The sequence below is a fragment of the Lepisosteus oculatus genome, chromosome 12 (assembly GCF_040954835.1).
Source record: "Lepisosteus oculatus isolate fLepOcu1 chromosome 12, fLepOcu1.hap2, whole genome shotgun sequence".
In the NCBI taxonomy this organism is placed as follows: domain Eukaryota; kingdom Metazoa; phylum Chordata; class Actinopteri; order Semionotiformes; family Lepisosteidae; genus Lepisosteus; species Lepisosteus oculatus.
The window spans coordinates 31,492,145-31,498,421 of NC_090707.1; the positions used below are offsets into that span (position 1 = coordinate 31,492,145).

The following is a 6,277-nucleotide window of genomic DNA, read 5'->3' on the forward strand; positions in this document are numbered from 1 at the left end:
AAAAATAATTCCAGTAATTGGGTTAAAAATGCTACAGATTTTGACCTCTGTCATCACAGGTTGACTATTTTATCCATTATAAGAGAATTCCATTATGCCTACAAATGATGAGGAAAAGTAAAGTATCAGACAATAAGAAGAACCTGTATTAAACAGTACTTTTCTTGCTGCCATTTTGTATGTAGATTATATAAATCACCTTTGGCAATACAAGGTGGTCACAAGGATTGTGACATCATAATGAGTCTTGTCATAGAATGAGTTGCTCTGGATAGCTGATTGAAATTATCATCACTGCATTTCAATGACCAATCATATATTTAAAAAGACCAGTACAGATCCATGATGAATGGCAAGGAAAAGAAAGAGCTAAGTTTTATTTAATGTTTTGTAATGTCTTGAAACACACCAGTATTTTGGATTCTCCCAAAAAGCAGGTCCTAGCATTTGGGTTATGTTGTAAGTATGAGATGGTCATACAAGTTCCTTTGAATGAAAACATGCAGGAGCAATCCACAGATGCTTCAGGAAATGTGGAAAACCAGTCAGTGGGGTCTCGGAGAACTTATTCTTCCCACCTGTTCCTGACCTCGATGAAAGGAATCATACATCAAAACACCCTTACCCTCATCTTTTTCTACTGCTGGAACTCGCTGAGAACTTGGATATTGTTTCCTGTGTTATCTGTATGGGGAGCTCTATTGGACTGTGCAGCCACAGTAATTACAACCCAAGGTGCTTTTGTCACTGAAGCTGCACATCTGTTGAAAAGTCTTTACAGTGAATGCTCTGTTTTTTTGGTTAGAAAATATTTCCACCCTGATCTTATTACAGCCTTCTCAGCTCTACCTTCAATCGTCTCCACTGCCTGGACCTATGGAATCATTAAAATAAAAAATCTCATGATGCATTGTGTGATCAGTCTCAGTTGTGTCCCGAAAAAGGTGAGTATGCTCCTGGTGACCACATTTATCCAGCTGATCATTGAGATTACCAGCGTAGTCCCAGAGAAGAATGGAGAACAGGTGGAGCGGCTCTTCCAGAGAGCAGTGTCCTTGAGTCTGGAATCTTATATCAGGAGAATGCTGAGAAGCTTCTTCATGACGGTTTCTGATCTGCTCCAGACTCTCCCCCGTCTCTGTCTCCACCAGTAAGTGTTTTCCATTGTATTTGTTTTAATTTTATTTTACAAACAGCTCCATGAGTCACATTATTACAAGTCCTTGGAAGCAAATTTCCTACACTATCTTTTAAAGTCATCTCAAACCTGAAAAAAAAGAAATTTGCCTAGTTAAAACACAGATTTTGTAATGTCGTCATCAATATTTTATGCTTTGCCCCTCAGGAGCCTGACCTCAAGGTACTCAACATACTGATGTTTTTACTAGGTACTGTATAGTTAAGTGACCATGTCAATGCTTTAAGCCTCAATAAATGAGAGTGCTAGTTCTAGCATGCCTCATCTTACTTTATCATGCATCCCCAGACATGTCTAATGCTGTAGTAGGTCATATTATGACCATGCAGTCAAAGCATATTTTGTTCTATAACAGTGACATTCCCCTGATCACACATTTTACCTTCAAGGCTGTGGAAAATCCACAAAGGAATGAAGAGGAGCTTCTGCCAGATTGTATTAGCCCAGTCAAGACCAGGATCCAAACAAGATCCAGGCCATTCTTCTGTGCTGCTTGAGTTTCTCTCTGGCCTACAACCATCAGGTCTGTGGGCTTCCTTAGACATTTGCATTCCTCAGGAGTGCCCTTTCTGGAAACCTTTACAACCCACGGAAGATATTCTTTTTGAGGAAGAAGCAGAGGAGGGAGTTGGGAGCCACCAGATATGGCTCACACTCGGCTCTACAGGTGTTCCCCTGCACAAACGCTTTAAACAGCACCACATCTCCAGAGATGTCCAGTGCTGGCAGGAGAATGGCCAGAGACAGGAGGTTAGTGTATGGGTGCTGATTGTTAGAGCCATGTGCTTGACTTTCATCATCATGTACCTCTCCGGACTTCTCTTTGTTGCATTCTTCATGATGTGAACAGTGCAGTGGATCAGACTGGAGACCATTCTTTACACCATTGTGGATTTTCCAGGATGAACAGGCTAAATATTATCCTGCAAGCCACACAAACTAACAATACACATTGAATCTTTCTCAATTTTATAACGGAAAATGCTGGTAAGAATGTCAGTAAGCACAATAAAATAAACATTAAAGTTTTGTCTTTTTGTATTAAATTAGTTAATTATTAAATGGGTTAATTACATCGTTTCAGTCATTTAGAAATTATTAATGGCGTAGAACATCTTCCTGAGATATCTCACCCATGTGCTGTGTGATTTTAATCAATCACTGGCAAATTCTAATTATAGATATTGTTGCAAAAATACAACGTGGGAAATAACCAAGTGCTATTTTGCTCATTACTTCTGATGAGGGAATAATAGTCAGGCCCAAACTTAAGAACTTATTTATTATACTAAAAATATATACTAAAAATAACTACAGTGTATACAATCAACTCAGCAGAAAGATATGTACTGTATAATCAGTGATTTTCAGCGTCCTACTTATTTCAGAAAAATCTAAGAATTCTCTCCCTATAATCCGAAGACACAACAAAACAAAACCTAGGTCCTGCCTTCCAAAAAATAAAACAAAGCATAAAAAATCCCTTATGATTACTATTGCATTGACTACTGGCAGTGCTAGAGGCAATTAACTGTGTTAAGGCTGTAAAAAAGTGTGTTTTGACACTTTTTGCACACCTCTTGTGTGTACTTATTGCAGAACTGACAGGCCAAAGAAAGGAAACCTGATTCTAATAAAAATGGATCCTACCCAGGCCCAAATCTCCCTCTCTTGAGGAAATTGAACATGGAAACTAATTTCCATATTTTATCGTGTCATCTGTCACTAAAACAGGTATTTAGCCTGAGAATTCCACAACATAGGAAATTAGAATCTGAAAGTAAATAAGACAGCAAGCTCCTTTATGATAATGCTCAAAGCCAGGTACTCTCTACTGTGTGCAAATTATCTGAACATAACCTATTACTATGTCTGGATGGAAAATTAAGTTCTCAAAGAGTTTAGTTTTCTGTTCTCTTCACATATTCTCAATAGGGTTCAAGTCACTACTTAGGCTGGACCACTTAAGATCACCTATTCTTACTCCAGTATAGCTTTGGCTTTGGGCCTTATGTCATTGCCTTTCTGAAAGAGGAATTTGTGTTGCAGTTTCAGATCTGAAGCAGGTTTATCAATAGAATTTCCCAGTACTGTTCTCTATCTCTGTCCCCATCAGTCTTGCATGCTTCTCAGTCCCTGCTGATGAGAAACACAACTAGTGTAACTACTGTAACATTATGCTGTCAAAATCACCTTGACAGCAGGGATGGTGTTGATTGTGTTATGTACAGTACTACTGTATGTTGGATTTGAGTCCAATGTAACTCTTTTCATTAAGATCAGCAAGCTTCAACTTTGCCTTGTCTTGTCTGAACACAAACCTTTTGTCATATGTTTGTAGTATTACTTAAATACTTTGTTGCAAACTCCATACAGGATAGGTGGTGAGTTTTCATACAGAATATCTTTGTGGAAAGACTGGGATATTGTTTACTAAGGCACAATTTCTCTCATCTCAACCATTGAACTTCTTTCAAAGTCACTGTTACCCTCTCAGATGTATTCCCTAAATAGAAATGTAGGATTTAAAAAAATGGAAATTCTGAACTGTAAAAAAATGGTCTGTAGCTGAACAAAATAAAGGTAAGAGTGCAAAATTACAAGTAACAGAACACATACGATATACACTACATACTAATTTTAAACTATACATTATGTGCTTTCTCAATTGTGCTTTCAGAGTGAGTACTTCCTAACAAAAAAATATTGTGCTTTTGGTTTTGGAAGATTTCTACTGCTGATCAAAAGCTGCAGTATAGAAAAGCTTAGTAGAATTTATATCAAATTTGAAGTCCATGTCTTCTGTTTAACCATAGTGAGAGAGGTTTTAAATGGATGCCCCCTGCCATCTTTTCAAGGAATGAGAGACATCTTCAAAGAATGAGAGACATCACTGAGCTTTTCAATCCAGAAATGAACTAAAAAATCTGAGGTGATTCTTAAGTATGATTAATTTGAAATTTACTTTTCAATTTGAACAATGAAGATGTTTTTCTCTTTTTGAGTTAAACACTATCGACAGGCTAGCAGAGGACTAAATTATATATGACGTTAAGAATTTACCTTTAAATCGTATTTTAAAAAGTAGTAGGGGTCAAATCACACAAAAAATGATGACAAAAACCGAACAAGATTGTAAGGAATAGGCTTGCTGGAGATAAATATTCTAGTATTAAATGATAAAAGGTAGATATTGGTTTCACTATTCACAAGAGCAAGAAGAACGATATGCTAAAATGTACTTTAGATAGACAGCAAATCTTGGAATCGAAGTTCTAAATCACAGATCAACCAACTATGTTATAGAAGCAAGCAATTTTCTGACAAAGATGTTAGAAGGCCTAAAAACATTAATGAAGTTCAAATAGGTAGCTGCATTGGCATGTGTAGGCCACAAAGGAACGGATAAAGGATTATTCCATGTTGAAATGAAAAGAAAAGAGACAGTTTTGCCTATGGAGCCTTTTTCAGGTGTCAAGAAGGCTCCACAGCCCACAGGCACAAACCATACCTGTGCTCATGGAATTTCAGCATGGAATAAACCGTCACTCGTTTCTTTATATATATATAAGTTAAAGTAGAGTCTGGCTCAAAATGGGAATCACTGTGTAAAAAAAACCATCACGGGAGACATCAATGTCAGAATTGGAGCACATCAAGGCAGTGGAAATCAAAATATGAGAACTGACCAAGAAGGTGGCCTCATGGAAGATCTTTTTCTAAAAATCTTTTTGGGAGAAAGAAAACAATCTCAAATTAAACTTAAAAAGGAGCCATTAAATTTTGCCATGGACTGACAAAGGTAGCTGCCGATGATGTTTCTACTGATGATGATTAACAAGAGACCTGGTTTGAAGGGCTTCTAAGAGAAATTGCAATAGTGAAGGAAAAACAATATTCAGTTTTGGGAGTGCTTTAGTCAACTCAGGATATTTTAAATGAGGGAAACAGATATTGGTTTCTATTTCTTTCTTTCCATTATTATTTAAAAAAATAAAGAGCAGAGGGCTTCAGACTCTAGACATGATTCATGAAAGCATGATGTAATATGAATATAAGGGCTTTGTGGGAAAAGGACCAAGATCTATTTGCAGCCTAATTATGAAATATGTTTAAATCACTACATGGCCTTTAGCATTTAGTATTTACATATTTACTTTTGGTCACCATTTGAAGATAAAGTCAGATACTACAGCTGCGGTTTCTGCACATTATAAGTCTCTGTCTGATAGTGAAATCTGGAAACTTTCTTTACTTAATCTAAAGTAAGACAAGAGTGAGATTGTGCTCTAAGGCTTCCAAGGTCAGATTAACAATGTTGATGACTTCAGTTCTAAAATCAAAAGTTTGATGAAAGCTGGAAATCTTAGCGTTTCTTCTGACTCTTTGTGTTGAATGGAAATATATGTTAGGAATGTCACAAAGGATCTTTTATTCACCTGCATAACATTGCTTGGAAGAGACCAGAGTAATATTTCAGCTTGTGTGAAGCTGAAATATTCATACATACAGTGCCTTGCGAAAGTATTCGGCCCCCTTGAACTTTTCAACCTTTTGCCACATTTCAGGCTTCAAACATAAAGATATAAATTTTTTATTTTATGTGAAGAATCACCAACAAGCGGGACACAATTGTGAAGTGGAACGAAATCTATTGGATTTTTGAAACTTTTTTAACTAATAAAAAAATGAAAAGTGGGGCGTGCAAAATTATTCGGCCCCCTTGCGTTAATACTTTGTAGAGCCACCTTTTGCGGCGATTACAGCTGCAAGTCGCTTGGGGTATGTCTCTATCAGTTTTGCACATCGAGAGACTGAAATTCTTGCCCATTCTTCCTTGCAAAACAGCTCGAGCTCAGTGAGGTTGGATGGAGAGCGTTTGTGAACAGCAGTTTTCAGCTCTTTCCACAGATTCTCGATTGGATTCAGGTCTGGACTTTGACTTGGCCATTCAAACACCTGGATACGTTTATTTGTGAACCATTCCTTTGTAGATTTTGCTGTATGTTTGGGATCATTGTCTTGTTGGAAGATAAATCTCCGTCCCAGTTTCAGGTCTTTTGCAGACTCCAACAGGTT

The 6,277-nt window shown here is 37.2% G+C and overlaps 1 long non-coding RNA gene across 1 annotated transcript; it reads left to right on the top strand.

The window, feature by feature from the left end:
* The first annotated feature begins 316 nt into the window (after window positions 1-316).
* Window positions 317-2,223, top strand: LOC107078833 (uncharacterized). The gene is made up of 2 exons (XR_011191292.1): window positions 317-1,150; window positions 1,588-2,223. It is a non-coding gene; the product is annotated as an uncharacterized lncRNA (long non-coding RNA).
* Window positions 2,224-6,277: the final 4,054 nt, after the last annotated feature.